Source organism: Podarcis bocagei (genome assembly GCF_964188305.1).
Source record: "Podarcis bocagei genome assembly, chromosome: 4".
Classification (NCBI taxonomy): domain Eukaryota; kingdom Metazoa; phylum Chordata; class Lepidosauria; order Squamata; family Lacertidae; genus Podarcis; species Podarcis bocagei.
In genome coordinates, this window is record NC_138128.1 from 18,018,932 (window position 1) to 18,035,146 (window position 16,215).

At 45.5% G+C, this 16,215-nt stretch overlaps 1 protein-coding gene and 1 long non-coding RNA gene across 2 annotated transcripts in view; both read right to left on the reverse strand.

The window, feature by feature from the left end:
• The window catches only part of SERPINI1 (serpin family I member 1), a 105,303-nt gene extending 89,231 nt beyond the window's left edge, over positions 1 to 16,072 (reverse strand). Inside the window, exon 1 of the mRNA XM_081190660.1 lies at positions 15,916 to 16,072. The gene's annotated coding sequence lies outside the window, so the exon portion shown is untranslated. The remainder of the gene's footprint in view (positions 1 to 15,915) is intronic.
• The window catches only part of LOC308585209, a 493,513-nt gene that overhangs the window by 116,768 nt on the left and 360,530 nt on the right, over positions 1 to 16,215 (reverse strand). The gene's annotated exons all lie outside the window — the stretch shown is intronic.

A 16,215-nucleotide genomic window follows, 5' to 3' on the forward strand; every position in this document is an offset into this window, starting at 1 on the left:
TGTGTAGCTTTATGTTCCAAACCTTCCCAATGCAGATGGAAAAGGAGCTTTCAGACTCAGCAAAATTAGGATGGCAATGAGTTTTCACTGGAGGCCACCACATCCTAAAAATCTAGACCCAAACTTGGGTCTCCAGTTGTTTTTGGACTACAATTCCCATCATCCCTGACCACTGCTCCTACTAACTACAGGAAGATGGGAGTTGTAGTCCAAAAAGAGCTGGAGACCCAAGTTTGGGAAGCCCTCAGTGACTTTCTGGGAACCCACCTAAGTGACTCTTCACATGGGAAACCAGAAATGAAGTCCCATTTGCAGAGAGTTCCTTTCCAACGCTCTTCTAGTATGGTCTCGCTGCTTCTTCAGTACGCAGCAGCAGAGAAGAACAAGGAAGTTGCAGTGAAATGGGAAGGAATCCTAGAGCGAACATTCTCTAGGTCAGTCTTCCTCAACCTTGGACACCCCCATATCTTGTTGGACATGCACCTCCATCATCCCCAGCCAGGATGGCCAGTGGTCAGCGATGACGGCATCTGAAGTCCCACAACATCATCTGGGGACCTAAGCTTGAGGAAGGTTCCTCTAGTTCAGGGGTGGGGGAAACTTGTTCAGCCAGAGGGAGACATATGCAAGTGGCAGGTGGGGCAGGAGTCAAAAAGTGGGTGGAGTAAAGGATGTGGCTCACATCTGCATAATAATCAACATTGCAAAGTCAAAACACGCATAAATCTACCTCTGCAGTTTCATCCAAGTAAACAAGAAGAATGATCACAATTCAATATTTTTCAGCCACTCAAATGCACCTGAGAATGCAGATCAAGGTCAGGGAAGTGTGTGTGTGTGTGTGTGTGTGTGTGTGTGAGAGAGAGAGAGAGAGAGAGAGAGAGAGAGAGAGAGAGAGCGTGAGAGACCTGAGGTGGTGGCATGGCTTGGAGGCTAAGCAGAGATGCTTGGAGGCTGGACCCACCCATTCTCTAGGGAGGAAAAATGTTCAATCACATAATAATAATAATAATTTATTATTTATACCCCGCCCATCTGGCTGAGTTTCCCCAGCCACTCTGGGAGGCTTCCAACAAAATATTAAAATACAGTAATGCATCAAACATTAAAAGCTTCCCTAAACAGGGCTGCCTTCAGATGTCTTTTAAAGATAGGATAGCTGCTTATTTACTTCACATCTGAAGGGAGGGTGTTCCACAGGGCGGGCGCCACTACCGAGAAGGCCCTCTGTCTGGTTCCCTGTAACCTCACTTCTTGCAACGAGGGAACCGCCAGAAGGCCCTCAGAGCTGGACCTGAGTGTCTGGGCAGAACGATGGGGGTGGAGATGCTCCTTCAGGTATACAGGATCAAGGCCGTTTAGGGCTTTAAAGGTCAGCACCAACACTTTGAATTGTGCTTGGAAATGTCCTGGGTGTGTGGGAGTGGGAGTACATGGGTGTGGGAGTGAATTCAAACCAGCCGTGATTCCAACTGATAATTCATAAGGGCAGGAATTGGTTCCACTCAGACACCTGCCAGCTATTAAGGACCCCGTGGTGAACTGTGAATGAATTGTGTCTTTGAATTATGGACTAAACAAACAACCACCACCTCTCAGAATGCATGATTCATAAATATGCCTGCAGCGTTCATACCAGTCTTGAGAGAAAAAAACAGCCAAGAGGAATGATCTACAAAGAGATTTCGGTCACGCGTGCCTAGTCGCTCCCATCAAACTTCTTGTGAATGCAACATGAGATCAAGGACATTAAGGCTCTGCAACCTCAGTGGGCAGAAAGCTGCGCTCATGAAACAGAACAGAGAGCTGGGAGGCTTTTTATCATGCCTAAGTACCCTTCCCTTGATGCACCAGCAGAGATCTATTCCAGGGCGGCAGAAGCAGACATCAGAAGTCTTGCCTTCTGCCAGAGGGAGGATGCAGAGTTTATCTCATCATAATGTAGTATTTGTTTGCTTCCTTTATATACCACCCTTTTTCTAAAGGAGGAGTGGAGGACCTTTTTTCAGCCAGAGGGCCAGGTTCCCTTCCGAGGGCCGCACACCATTGGTGGGTGGAGCCAGAGGGGGAAAGTGGACAGGGCATTAAATGTACAGTGGAACCTCGGGTTGCGAATGTGATCCGTGCAGGAGGCACGTTCACAACCCGCAGCTTTCGTAACCTGCAGCGCCGTATCTGCATACGCGCATGATGCGATTCGGCGCTTCTGCGCAAAGCACAATTTAGTGCTTCTGCGCATGTGCCGAAACCTGGAAGTAACCCATTCTGGTACTTCTGGGTTCGGCGCATCCGTAACCCAAAAACGCGCAACCCACAGCGATCGCAACCCGAGGTATGACTGTACATTTTACCATTGTACCATAACCTAATTTCTACACACATTCCTTTGTCCTGGCTTGTGCATGATGTGCAGTTTCACTCTAATGCCCACTGCATCGACGTATCTGGAAACCAATATGTTTTTATGGCAGAACAGGGGCGCCGCCATGCTCTTGGAAATGTTCAGGATTGGGGTTTCACGCAGCTGAGGCAGAACGGAAAGTTCTCCTATAAAACCCGAGCAGTGTAGAAATATTGATTAAAGGAGCGCTGGAATGAGACAGCCACAGGTATACAAGTTGTATAGTGTATCTTATTACTCAGATTTATTGCCGAGTTTATGTTCTATATTTCATCAGTTACCTGAGGAGAATTTAAGGATTAAAATTTGGCATCTCGCAAATCTAAAGAGGAAGCAGTTCCATTACACATTTTCACACGAGGAAGGAAAATGTTAAGATTAATGTACTCCTCTAGTGACTGCAAAGCCAACCTACTTACGGCGTTTCATGTTATTAAATCTAACTGAAATTATCTTTCGGACACTTCCCTTCCAAAACCTAGAATCGAGTTTCCATAGTTCCTCCAAGTCAGTTGACGAACAAGGACTATGGAAGAGATACAAGTGTGCGTTAGAGTTTGAGGTGTTACAGGCGTGTCCAATGCTCTGTAAGTGGAACTTTGCTTGTGCCCCAAAAATCAGCTCTGGAGAATCCCTCAACCCTCCAGACGTAATTTTGAAGGTTTATGGGGGGCTGTAGGGGAGAGAAGGTGGAGGTTCCATTCCACAAGTGGAAGTATTTTGCGTTAGTGGAAGAGGAACCTTGACAATTACCCAACACACTTGTCTTGAGTCAGAATTAAGGGTGACTGACTTGAAACCCCACCCAACCATACAGGAGTTTGGTTCAGATGCAATTGGAAACCACTGTTTAGATTGTGAACAGGTTGTGGCAGACCCTGGGCTTACATGCTGCCCTGCTCTTCCAACTTTATTCCCACAAGGAAGATTTTTAAACTTTCCTATTTCGATTTTAAGTTAGCTAACAGTAGTACACTGTGATATCCAAACTTGGGGGACTGCAGTGTGCTAAAAATAGGGATAGCAAGAACAAATCATGATCCGAAACCCTGGTTTGTTCCCCTGGTTTATCCTTAGTAGCTGTGGTTAAAGCAAACAACAGTTGTGAGCCTGTTCATCACAGTAAACTGTAGTTTGAAGATCAGCTACCGTATTTTTCGGACTATTGGACGCACCGGTCCATAGGACGCACCTAGATTTGGGGGGGGAAATAAAGGGAAAAAATTTTATCCCCCCCCCCGCCAGGCGCGGGGCTGGGGCGGGGAAGCCCAAGCTTCCCCCTCCCCCAGAACGGGACTCAGAGCCATGCCGAAGCTGCGCGCAGCTTTGGCATCGCTCTGGGAGCTTGCGGGGCTGGGGGAGGAGGAAGCCTTCCGCCAGCCTCCAAACCAAGTCGGGGGACAGCGGGAATGGCGCGCTATTCCGCGACCTGATCTGGAGGCTGGGGGTGGGAGAAGCAAGCCTGCTTCTCCCCCCCACCATCCCCACAACCTCCAGATCAGGTCGGGGAATCGCGGGATGGCAGCGCTCCGCCATCCCGCTATTCCACGACCTGATCTGGAGGTTGTGGGGATGGTGGGGGGGGAGAAGCAGGCTTGCTTCTCCCACCCCCAGCCTCCAGATCAGGTCGTGGAATAGCGGGATGGCAGAGCGCTGCCATCCCGCGATTCCCCGACCTGATCTGGAGGTTGTGGGGATGGTGGGGGGGAGAAGCAGAGCGCTGCCATCCCGCGATTCCCCGACCTGATCTGGAGGTTGTGGGGATGGTGGGGGGGAGAAGCAGGCTTGCTTCTCCCACCCCCAGCCTCCAGATCAGGTCGTGGAATAGCGGGATGGCAGAGCGCTGCCATCCCGCGATTCCCCGACCTGATCTGGAGGTTGTGGGGATGGTGGGGGGGAGAAGCAGGCTTGCTTCTCCCACCCCCAGCCTCCAGATCAGGTCGTGGAATAGCGGGATGGCGGAGCGCTGCCATCCCGCTATTCCCCGACCTGATCTGGAGGTTGTGGGGATGGTGGGGGGGGAGAAGCAGGCTTGCTTCTCCCACCCCCAGCCTCCAGATCAGGTCGGGGAATAGCGGGATGGCGGCGCTTCGCCATCCCCCTATCCCCCGAGCTTGTGGGGCTGGGGGGGGGAGAAGCAGGCTTGCTTCTCCCCCCGCCAGCCTCCAGAACAGGTCGGGGAATAGCGGGGTGGCGGCTCTGCACCTCCCCGCTGTCCCCAGCTTTTGGGTGCAGGCTGCTGCCCGCAAGCCTTGCGAGCCCGCGGGACATCCCGCCGGGCTTGCAAGACTTGGGATAGCTTCCTGAAGCCTGGAGAGTGAGAGGGGTCGGTGCGCACGGACCCCTCTCGCTCTCCAGGCTTCAGCAAAAGCCTGCATTCGCACCATAGGACGCACACACATTTCCCCTTCATTTTTGGAGGGGAAAAAGTGCGTCCTATAGTGCGAAAAATACGGTACTTCTTCTGGGCACGGAAAAGAAGGGGAGGTAGCATACAAGCCAAACGTTCCCCTCAGCTCTCTTATGCAAAACAGTTTCCCTTTTATGTTTGAACTAAGCCCCTTTCATTGGTATGACCCTTTGGAGGTGTGCAATATACCAACAGGTTAACAATATAAGGCCCTTGTTATGAAAAAGAAGAGTGAATTTGGTAATCTCTGTCCATTTGTTAGCTAGGAGAATCAATTCATTTCTGCCACATGTATAGCTTTGATTTATTAAAATTAGTTGAATCATCAGAGCAAGCAGAACAGAATCTGCCATCCTTGTTTCGTTCAAACTGATGGAAAGTAACAAACAAAGCTATTAAGAGGAGGAGGATATTATGGCTGCCAATACACTCGTCAAATTACGCAAATCAATTTGCTCTTTAAAATCCTGATTCTAGGCTTTCCTGAACTTATGAAACATTAAGCCTCACTCCAAAAAGAACATCTGCCTTATCTTTTACACAGCATGCACAACTGGGCATTGCCAAATACTCTCATTAGTAAGGAGGAGCATTAAAAAAACAAGATGACTTTTGGCAGGGCTGAGGGAGAGATACACACACCCACACATCTATTTCCTTTGTGTGAAAAAAAAAATACCATAATGACTTGGTACAAGGTGGCCTTCCTGTGCAACTGCAATTGTTGTTGTTGTTTAGTTGTTTAGTTGTGTCTGACTCTTCGTGACCCCATGGACCAGAGCACGCCAGGCACTCCTGTCTTCCACTGCCTCCTGCAATTTGGTCAAACTCATGTTAGTAGCTTCGAGAACACTGTCCAACCATCTCGCCCTCTGTCGTCCCCTTCTCCTTGTGCCCTCCATCTTTCCCAACATCAGGGTCTTTTCCAGGGAGTCTTCTCTTCTCATGAGGTGGCCAAAGTATTGGAGCCTCAGCTTCACAATCTGTCCTTCCAGTGAGCACTCAGGGCTGATTTCCTTCAGAATGGAGAGGTTTGATCTTCTTGTAGCCCATGGGACTCTCAAGAGTCTCCTCCAGCAACATAATTCAAAAGCATCAATTCTTCGGTGATCAGCCTCAATACTCAACATCAATTCACAACAGTTTTGAAATTACTATTAATGCATGTGGTTGCTATTATATGCCTAAGGGACACCCACAATGCAAAAATCCCTGCCCACCAATTACACTCCTCAGATGCAGTGTTTCAGATGGAGTTTCCCAGAAACTCTCCTAAGCTTCAGCATTTTTTGGAAATTTCATCTCGATTAAGTATTACTGTACTTTGATTTAAAGATTCTGGGCAGGGATCTACAGGTTACTAGGCTGTGTTTATGCTTCAACACACCCTGGGCATTATCCTTCCTTATATAAGAGAGCTGTGATTTCTTTGAATTTATGTCAAGCAGAACTAGAGAGTGCTCTGAGTTATGAGTTTAAAAACAAAGCAAATACTGGTCTGTCGGGGGTTCGAAACAAGCATCTAACTAAAAACAAGTGCTGTGCCGAAATCCCTCCTCCAGTTTATCAAAAGTTCTATTCATCTCCTTTCAACAAGCCTAAATGGAGATTGTTATCCCAGTTGGTCTCTGTATTAGATTTGAAATTGATTTTATATATGCAATTGTTGTTTCTTGTTTTACATGTAATCGTAAAAAAAGTTTTTATATATGCAGTTGTTTTAACTGATTTTATATAGGTTTTTATTGAGTAGTAAATTGATTCAAGATGACTCACAGGAAGCAATTCATAAATGAGCTAAATAAATAAATAAATAAATGATTGTTTTTGAAAGGGGCACTCAAAAATTCTTTAGCATTTTGGTCATGTGGGTTCTGACCATGTATTATTGTAAGGCGACCAAGGGTGGTGTGTGTGTGTGTGTGTGTGTCTGTCCCAGCAAACATTTGCCCAGACACTGCAGCCTCCCTGGCTGCATACACCACCTGACCTGAAAAAGCCCTGTGGGTGGAGTTACCTTTTGATGTCTTCCCCTGAAGTACAGGCACCCAGGAAGGCTGACTACAGCATACAAATCAGTGAGATAAGTAGTAGAATGAAAGCAAGGATGCCCACAAACACCTTTTGGTGACTTCAGAAGTAAGGAAAGCATGACACAAACCTGCACTCGACACATGAGAATTTCCTTTATATTCTCAAATACAATTTATATTATAGTTTCAAATACAATTTATTTCCTCATTAACTGATGGCGAATAGTTTTTTGGGGGGGCGGCGGGATTTTTGGAGCAGCACTACTAGTAACAGTCAGACTACCTGGGAGACAATTAATGCTTTTTAAAATAAAATAAAATAGTGCTTTCCTTATTTGCATGCCCTTTCCTCACAATTACTTAACACTTTTATGATGTCGTTTGGTTTGCACTCGGCGGAGAGCATTTGTTTGCACCCTGCTGGTTAGAGGGGACAGGATCTTGCTTGTACCACACTGAGGAACCGGGAGAAACAATAAACACGCCTATGGGAGGAATTGCTACGCTGCACTTAAGCCTTGAGGCAAGCCAAGTTATTTTCTCTTTCCTTTGCCTGTTAAGAGAGGAAGAGAAGAATAATTGAATTTCGTCTTACAGTGTATGCCACCAGGCTTAATAATTCTGCCACTTCTCTCTGGGAAAGATAATCAACACTTTGCTTGGGAACATTGGCTGATTATACACATTGATTGTGCAACCCTATGCCCCAAAATAAGCCTGAATTCAACACATGCGTTTCCAAGCAGATGTGAATGGGACCGCACCCACCCCTGTTCTTTTGCTCTACAGTGGTAGGCACCAGGACATAATATTTTTGATCCTTACTGCCCAATGCATCTGTCTGACCTGTAGCAGCTCACACTATGCACATAGGTACTAGCTTTCTATACCATGTGGGATACAAGGTCTTTCCCAGGCTACTACACATAGTTAAAAGGAAATAATAATGCAAATGGAGCTGATTCACACAAAAGAAGACAGTTTCTTCACACTGTTATAAAAGAATTGGAGGAGCCACAAAAAGATTCCATTGAGCACATGGATTGATAATATGGACAGATTAGCTACATACGAACGAATTGCATGTCGACGCAAAATGAGAATGGCTAAATATGAAGAAACCTGGAACGAATATTTAAGCGATAAGGCGGATAGTGGTGGGAAGTAGGGGGAGGAGAGAGAGGTGGGAAAATATTGTTAAAAAAGGTGTAGTCGTAGGTATATCAGTGTATCCAAATCTGAACTGTCACATTGTGTTATTATTGCTATTATGGTTTTTGTTGTATGTGTCTTTTGATGTTTGTATCGAAATATGATTAAACAAAATTTTAAAAATAAATAAAAGCCAACAGGCAATGGACAGAGCAAGCTAGATGAAAGAGGCGAGGAGTGGGGTCTGGGTCACACGACATGGTAAACTAAAATATGCGCCCAGAGACGAGCATGAAGCTGCTCTATGGCCCATTGGTTGTTGTTGTTTCTTTAAGGTTGAATTCACACATGAGTTTATTCTCTTAGCCCAACGCTTCCCAGTTAATTTTTGTGCTTTCACATGAAGTATAGGCCATTTCTGGAAGTCTAGTGAAACATACAGAGAATTTGGAGCTCAAATTTCAGTTAGAAACTGGGATAGAAAAGCTAGGAGCCAAATGGCTTCTGGGACTGGGTTGTGGGCACCGAAACAGAATGTCTAGTCGCCACGAGGGGTGGGTGGGTCAGAAACCACTTTTTCTTTATTATTTTGATAAGCATGAATTAATACGCAATTCACATAAGTGACACATCGCTAATATCACATTTTTAGCAGAAATTGTTGTTACATGTTTAATTTGGTGTTTACAATAAAAATATAGATAGCATACTTCAGTTTTCAAAACTACTCTTTATTGATAAACACAGGGGTCAGCAAACTTTTTCAGCAGGGGGCTGGTCCACTGTCCCTTAGACCTGTGGGGGGGCCGGACTCTATTTTGAATATAAAAATAAAAATGAACGAATTCCTATGCCCCACAAATAACCCAGAGATGGATTTTAAATAAAAGCACACATTCTACTCATGTAAAAACACCAGGCAGGCCCCACAAATGACCCAGAGATGCATTTTAAATAAAAGGACACATTCTACTCATGTAAAAACATACTGATTCCCGGACCGTTCGCGGGCCGGACTGAGAAGGTGTTTGGGCCGGATCCGGCCCCCGGGCTTTAGTTTGCCTACCCATGCCTTAACGTAATGTCTATCTTTAACATATACTTTGAATCTTCAAAGTACATCCATTTCAGTAATTCTTGCGTGTCAGCCAGGTGCAAAAAATGGCACCCAGACTTTTGGAGGTGTTCACAAATGGAGAATCTTTAGTTGCAAAAACACGCCTGGTGCCCTGCTAATTTCGAACCCTGAGCTCACTTCCATGCCAACAGCTGTCAGAAAAAAAATCTGTTTGCAATCCCATTAGCCTCCAAAATTGCAGGAGTAAAGTGATAGAATATAGCATGTGTTTCCATGTTATTTGATTCCTGAACAAATCTGTTTGCAGCCCCCATAACCAGGAAAATAGCTGGAGTAAAGTGCCAAAATCTGGAGCAGTACACAGTTTCCCCCCTGCCGTTTTAATGGGGGAATTGTGGGGGAACAGAAACACAAATGTGTGGAAAGGGTTGGGGAACAGAGATGTCAGCCAATAATGTTTGTTGCGTCACAACACGATCACTGGTGTGAATTACTTTTAGTGCGGCACATCAGTCAAAAAGCTGCCATTCCATAAAACAACAGGTAATGCTGTCTGATAGGAACATTAGTAAACCGGATAGAAGCAATAGTATAATAATCGGGGAAACTAATCAATATTCTCTACATCTGAAAACACCCTGACTGGTGTGCTGAGCTAAGCCAAGGTTCGACTTAGCGCATTGTCTGAATCCGAGCTTAAAGTTAAGCTCCCCCCTTGATATCACGAGCTGGAGCCAATAAGCCATGCAAGTCAATGAGACACACTTCCTGAGAAAACATGTTTAGGATTGTGATGCTCAATTGATATTTTGAGCTTTAGGATAAACTTTAAAAGGCAAGAATAAAGGGGCTGGGATCCAAAAGGCCACATGGGGAACATCTGAAGGCAGAACGAAGCTTGCAAGCACTCCTCTCCTACTTCTGACTGCAGACTTCCACTCCAGACAACAAGCCCTGCTGAAAAACTCGGGGGACCTTTAGAAAAGCTTCCGATACAACTCAAGAAGCTGCAGTAGACGGGAGGGAGGAGGTTCTGGTGTGCGTTTGTGTGTTCAGTGTGCCTTAGGGACTTCTTGGATCTCCTGTAAATAGGAATGAAAGATAAAAGGAACATAATATCCTGCCTCAGTGGGACACCTATGTGTTACTGCGAAGAGAAAGGGTTGGATCCAGATTTGGCAGGAGAACAAGTCACTTCTGCAAGTGTACAGTGGTACCTCGGGTTAAGAACCTGACCTGAAACTGTTCTTAACCTGAAGCACCACTTTAGCTAATGGGGCCTCCTGCTGCCGCTGTGCGATTTCTGTTCTCATCCTGAAGCAAAGTTCTTAACCCGAGGTACTATTTCTGGGTTAGCAGAGTCTGTAACCTGAAGTGTCTGTAACCTTATGCGTCTGTAACCTGAGGTACCACTGTACTAGGTGGTAAAAAGGTAAAGGGACCCCTGACCATTAGGTCCAGTTGCAGACGACTCTGGGGTTGCGCGCTCATCTCGCTCTATATAGGCCGAGGGAGCCAGCGTTTGTCCGCAGACAGATTCCAGGTCATGTGGCCAGCATGACTAAGCTGCTTCTGGCGAACCAGAGCAGCTCACTGAAACGCCTTTACCTTCCCGCCCAAGCGGTACCTATTTATCTACTTGCGCTTTGACGTGCTTTCAAACTGCTAGGTTGGCAGGAGAAGGGACCGAGCAACAGGAGCTCACCCCGTCGTGGGGATTCGAACTGCCGACCTTCTGATCGGCAAGCCTTAGGCTCAGTGGTTTAACCCACAGCGCCACCCACATCACTCATACTAGGTGATAGAGAGAAGCAATTTTTACCCATTTCTGAAGGTTGCATTGCACACTGTCATTCTGCTTGTGCAACAGACTTCTGCCTGAGCAAGGAAACGTATCTCTCCTCTACTCTGCAGCCTTCTGTGCTCCAGAGAGGTTGGGGGGGGACGACGACGACCACCACCACCCAGAGCAGATTTGGGGGTTGTGCAAGGAGAAGAGGGAGATGCTTCATTGTTCAAGCCAAACTCCATGCACACAGGACTGGATTCAGTCCCGTACCTCCTAAGAATCTGCTCTGCATGGTTAAGCGACCCTCCAGAATGGTGTGGGAAACGAAGGTGGGAATTGCGAAAGGGATAAAGGTTAAAAAACAACCTCCACTCCTTGCTCCAGTGGGTTTTGCATCCTTCCATGGATGGAAGGGGAAGTCTAAAACCAACACAGAAGGTGTACAGTATGGAAACCTACAGAAACAGAGGTTTATTGTAGAACTTCGATGTTCAGCTGATCAATATGAAAACTGATGATGACCTGCCTTATGGGCAGGACTGGGGTTTTTAAAAATTAAAATATTTACAAAAATGGTAGCTGCCATCATAGAAATGGCATTCCCTGATGTAGTAAAGTTAAAACAGTGCTTTCTACAAATCATGGGTGCATCACCTATAAGTTTGGTTTTCTGCCTTCAGGACTATGCCTTTTGTTCATGTGTAAGTGTGTGCAGTTTTAATCAATAATTTAGTCATCAAAATTCACAATTAATCAAACTCATATAACTAACCCACTAAGAGTTCTTTAATCAGGTAGCAATTTATAAAAGCTCATGTCATAATAAAAACCTGCTTCATGCTATCTTCAAAGCTACAGCAGTTTGTCATGCAGGAGATGGAGAAGGCTTATTCTCCAATGCTTGTAAAGCAAGTCTAGAACTAATAAGTGGAAGCAAATTTCGGCTGCATTCACACAGAAGTTTATTCCATTTCCTCTGATGGTTCCCTAACTTGTTCATTTCTGCATTATGTTTGAGCGTTCACATGATGTAAACTGCACTTCAGGGAAACTAAGGACACATGTATATGCAGGGCTGATTTTGCTGGTATTTGATTCTAAGGGGGAAAAACAGCTGGCAGTCCCCTTAAATCAGAACAAGAGATAGAACTGTGGGTGGTACATAAGAATGCAGTTCTTTCCTGCGATTTTCATGGGGGAACAGAAGCACACATATGCAGAAAACATGGGAGAGAGCTACGCTGTCCAATAACACCCATTACTGACAGAAAGTGCCTACCGATGTTTAGTTGCCAAACAAAATTTAGCTGCAGCATGGCAATATATTGGGTCCAAAAGCTGCATCTGCATAACCCAACAGGTTATACTGCAGTGTGAAAGGACATTAGAAAATGGAACCGAAATGCTAGCACTACAACCAGGAAAATGAATGCAATATTCCCCATGTCCAAACACACCCTGTGTCTAAATGGCCTAACAGGAAGACGAGTCAGACATTGGAACAGACCACTTTGGGAGGTCATGGGCTTTGCTATGGGGAGGTGCAGAGGCTATAGGACCATCCATCAGGGATTTTGTTGTTGCTGGACTACAGCTCCTATCATCCTTGACCACTGGCTATGCTAGCTGGGGATGTTGTCCAACAACAGCCAGAGGCGCAAGGTTATGAAAGGCGGGACTTAGGTGACCTCCCATTATTCTGAGATCACAGGCATGAATTGGACAGAGAAGTAGCTACATTCAGAGCTACCCTGATTGAGCAGAAAGATGAACTCCTTATTGTTGCTCTTATGGAACCTCAAGTTGGCCAATGCAAAGGCACTGGACAGCAACCTAAGAAAAGATCTGCTGGCAGAAGACTCATCTAAGTCCAGCATCATGTTCTCCCAGTGACCAACCAGATGTCCATGGGAAAACTGCAAGCAAGACCGAAAGCAGTAGCTCTAGATGTGTAACCAGTACTCAGTTCACCTGTCTTCCGTATGCCTACTACAGCTCATTTGTGCATGATTGGGGGGGGGGGGGCGGGGAAGGATAAACCAAAGGCAACAGCAGTCAGAAACTTGTGGGAATGTAAGATATGGGCCCCCAAAAGCTGGAGTGGGGAACATGAATATAAAGCATAATCTAAGCACCAAAATATGAGCTATGGCTTAATCCTCAAAACCTTGTGCCAGTGCACATACATACTCAGGGCCAGGCATATAGACCGCTGCACCCATTGCTATGTTCAAAGGGAGTATTTGCAAATCCTGAAGACTGTTAAATATTAGCAACTATCACTGTGGCGTACAACACTGAAAATACAGTAAATATGATATAGAAAAACAAGTTTCCAGAAGAAATCTGATATTGCCTGCTGGTCAACTCGTCTTTCTGGAAAAGCCTGTCTAATTAGGTGGATTTTTGGCATCTGACAAGGTGTCAGAGTGAATATAAAGGGCAGTGCATTCTAGAGGAGTACAGCAAAACAAATGGGCCAGTCCAAGTGCTGCAATTCATCAGTTACTCCAAAGTAATTTCACAGACGGCAACAATTACATTTGTTAATGATGTACAGAGCTTTACTCTCCACTGCATGAAAGGTTTCAGAATATAAATTGGCTCCATCCTAAGGGAATAAGTTCTGCTGAACTGATCTGAGCTTATTTACTATGTGGAAGGGCTGTAGCTCAGTGGTACATCTGTTCCACAAGCTGAAGGTAATAGGTTCAATCACTGGCATCACCAGGTAGGTGTCTGAAGCCTTTGAGTGCTACTTCCAGTGTAGAAATACTGGACTAGATGGACCAGTGGTTTGGGATAAGGACATCGCCTGAAGTAAACACATTTAGGATTACACCTCTAAAAAAAACCCAAAAGACAGAAACTTCCAAAACAAAACCCTAGGCAATCTTTTATTTTCACCTAGGCGCTACTGACATTGGTTTCCTATTATTATTTTGGCTTAAATACAGTTTGGAAGCGTAAATTGTCAAGCTTAAGAAAATGTCAACATCTGCTCCTTTCAACACTTGAAATCTTCTCATAATCTCATGGACTGTTCCGAAAAACACAACGCTGGGAAACTTGAAATGTCTGCATTTCTCTGTCATAGGATTACTTCACCTTTAGCCTACAAGTAGCATCACAGAACACAATGCTGAGAAGCACTCTGTGATTAACTATGGGAAGAAGGGGGGAAATGTGAAGACTAGAACGCTAAGGAGATTTTTCTTCTTCTTAAGAGGGTGTAACATTCAGATGCATTTCATAACGTTCTTGCTTCTAACTCTTTGTCAAATGGGGAAAAGTGATGAATGATGACACACTATGCTGCTGTCCAATATAGCTGAAGTCTCACTTGCACTGTACAGAGGCAGTAGTTTCAAAGGCAGCAGTTTCAAAGGTAACACAGATTTTCTGCAGAGTAGTTCTCCGTTATCACCACTGGTTGACAGGGTCAATGATCTGATGCAACTAGTATGAAAGATTCCCGATTCTCTTTCCCCTGGCTTAATTTTAAACACCAACTTTTGGTTCTGCAATTTCACATGAAATGTGAAACTTCCAAAGTTCTAATCAAAGATGGGTCTCGTATTTGCAAGTGGCATGCATTAGCAACCATCTAGAGACATGCAGATTATATAATTGGAAGCATAATATAAAGCAGACTCACTGATTAATAGGAATAAATCTCTGCACACTTATCCAGAAGTATGTCCCAATGAATTCAGAAGGGCCTTCTTCTGAGTAAACATTTCCAGAATTAGGCTGCAGATCCAAGTTTCTCAGCACACAACCAGGTCTCTACACAGAAGTAAACCCATCTGTGTTGAATGGGGCATACTCCTAAGACAGCGTACAGAGAATTATAACCTTAAGTGTACTGGAGACCCAAATGTAGATGGCTTGTTAAAACTGCATAATTCACCCCCTCTACATCACCTCCTTTCCTATTGTTGGTAAGATTGTTTAATACACAGTTTGAGAACTCATTTTCATTTTCTTCTTTTAACAGCAGCTAGAACTACTAAACAATGATGCACTTTAAGTCAATGGCAAAACTGCCACCGATTTCAGTTTCTATCAATAGACATGAAAATATACAATGCCCATAGGCTGGGGATACTTTTACTGGACTGATATTCAATATACTGTACACAAAGATTCAATATAAAACGTCCAACATGTTTCAAAAACAGTTCATTAAGAGAAACCCTGATGCTATGCAGCAGAGGCCACCGTAGGAGGAGATAGGTATGAAATTAACACAGATAGCATCTCGAACAAATATCAAGAGCGCCTAATCTAAGGTGATACATATTAAGAGGCAGCAATAATAGCGCCTCTGTCACACACAGAGAGACGCACCCACGAACACTAAAATGCTACTTCTCAGCGTTACATTTTAAAGTTCTGCACATTTCCTACAGTAAATGGCAGCATTGTCTGAATGACTCCCAGCAAAGAGCACATGTGAATCGCCGCTTACGGAGAATGGCAATGGGTGAAAACGAGTAAAAGGAGCATTTTCTCTAATGACTCAGAGAAATCGGGCATTGGCCAAAATCCCGATGAGGAAAAGAAAGAGAAAGAAAAGATCGCAGGGCTTAGTTTGGCTTTTGTTTCTGAGGAAACGCGTCTCGTTTGCATAATATGCGGACACAAGAATATATATACACCCTCTTAGGCACCAGAGGGAAGAAAACAGCCGCGGCTCTTTATCAGTGCCTCGGAGGGATTCGCAAAGCCGCGTCTACGAAACCGAGGCGGCATTTCCTAAGAGATCGAAAGTGGCTTAAGTTGTTTGCCTGAAACATCTGGCATCCGCGATAAAAGAAAAAGGAGCAGCGTGCCGTTCTTTTGAGCAGCAAGGGAACCTTTTTCTTAAAAAAAAATCTTTTTAAGAACACCGCCAAACGCAACCCCTTGCGCCGTTCTTTCAAAAGCGCTGGAAATAACTATCCTATTTAAGAAAGAGATATCCCAGCTCTGCTTCTTCCACCCCGCACAAGCGGCGCTGGTTGCAGCAGGGTTGCTGCTGCTGCTGCTGTCGGCGCGCTCGCCTACCTGAGAGCCGGTCTGGCGATGCGGGCGACGCAGCTGTTGCAGGTGTGGCTGCACCCCTGGCTCGCTCCGCAGCAGCAGCTCCTTTCACCGGAGCAGCGAACGCAACAGCAGCAGCAAGCGAGCGCGAACACCGCCTCCGGGGTTGTTTCTCTCTCGTCTCTCAGCGCCTGGAATAGTTTCCCCCTTTTCCCCGCCCCGTTGTTTCCCATACATGGTCAACGCCCCGCCTCCTTCCCCAGTTCCGCGCCCTGATTGGCTCGCTCTCCCACCCTCCTCCTGGCCCCTCTCATGCCTCCCTTT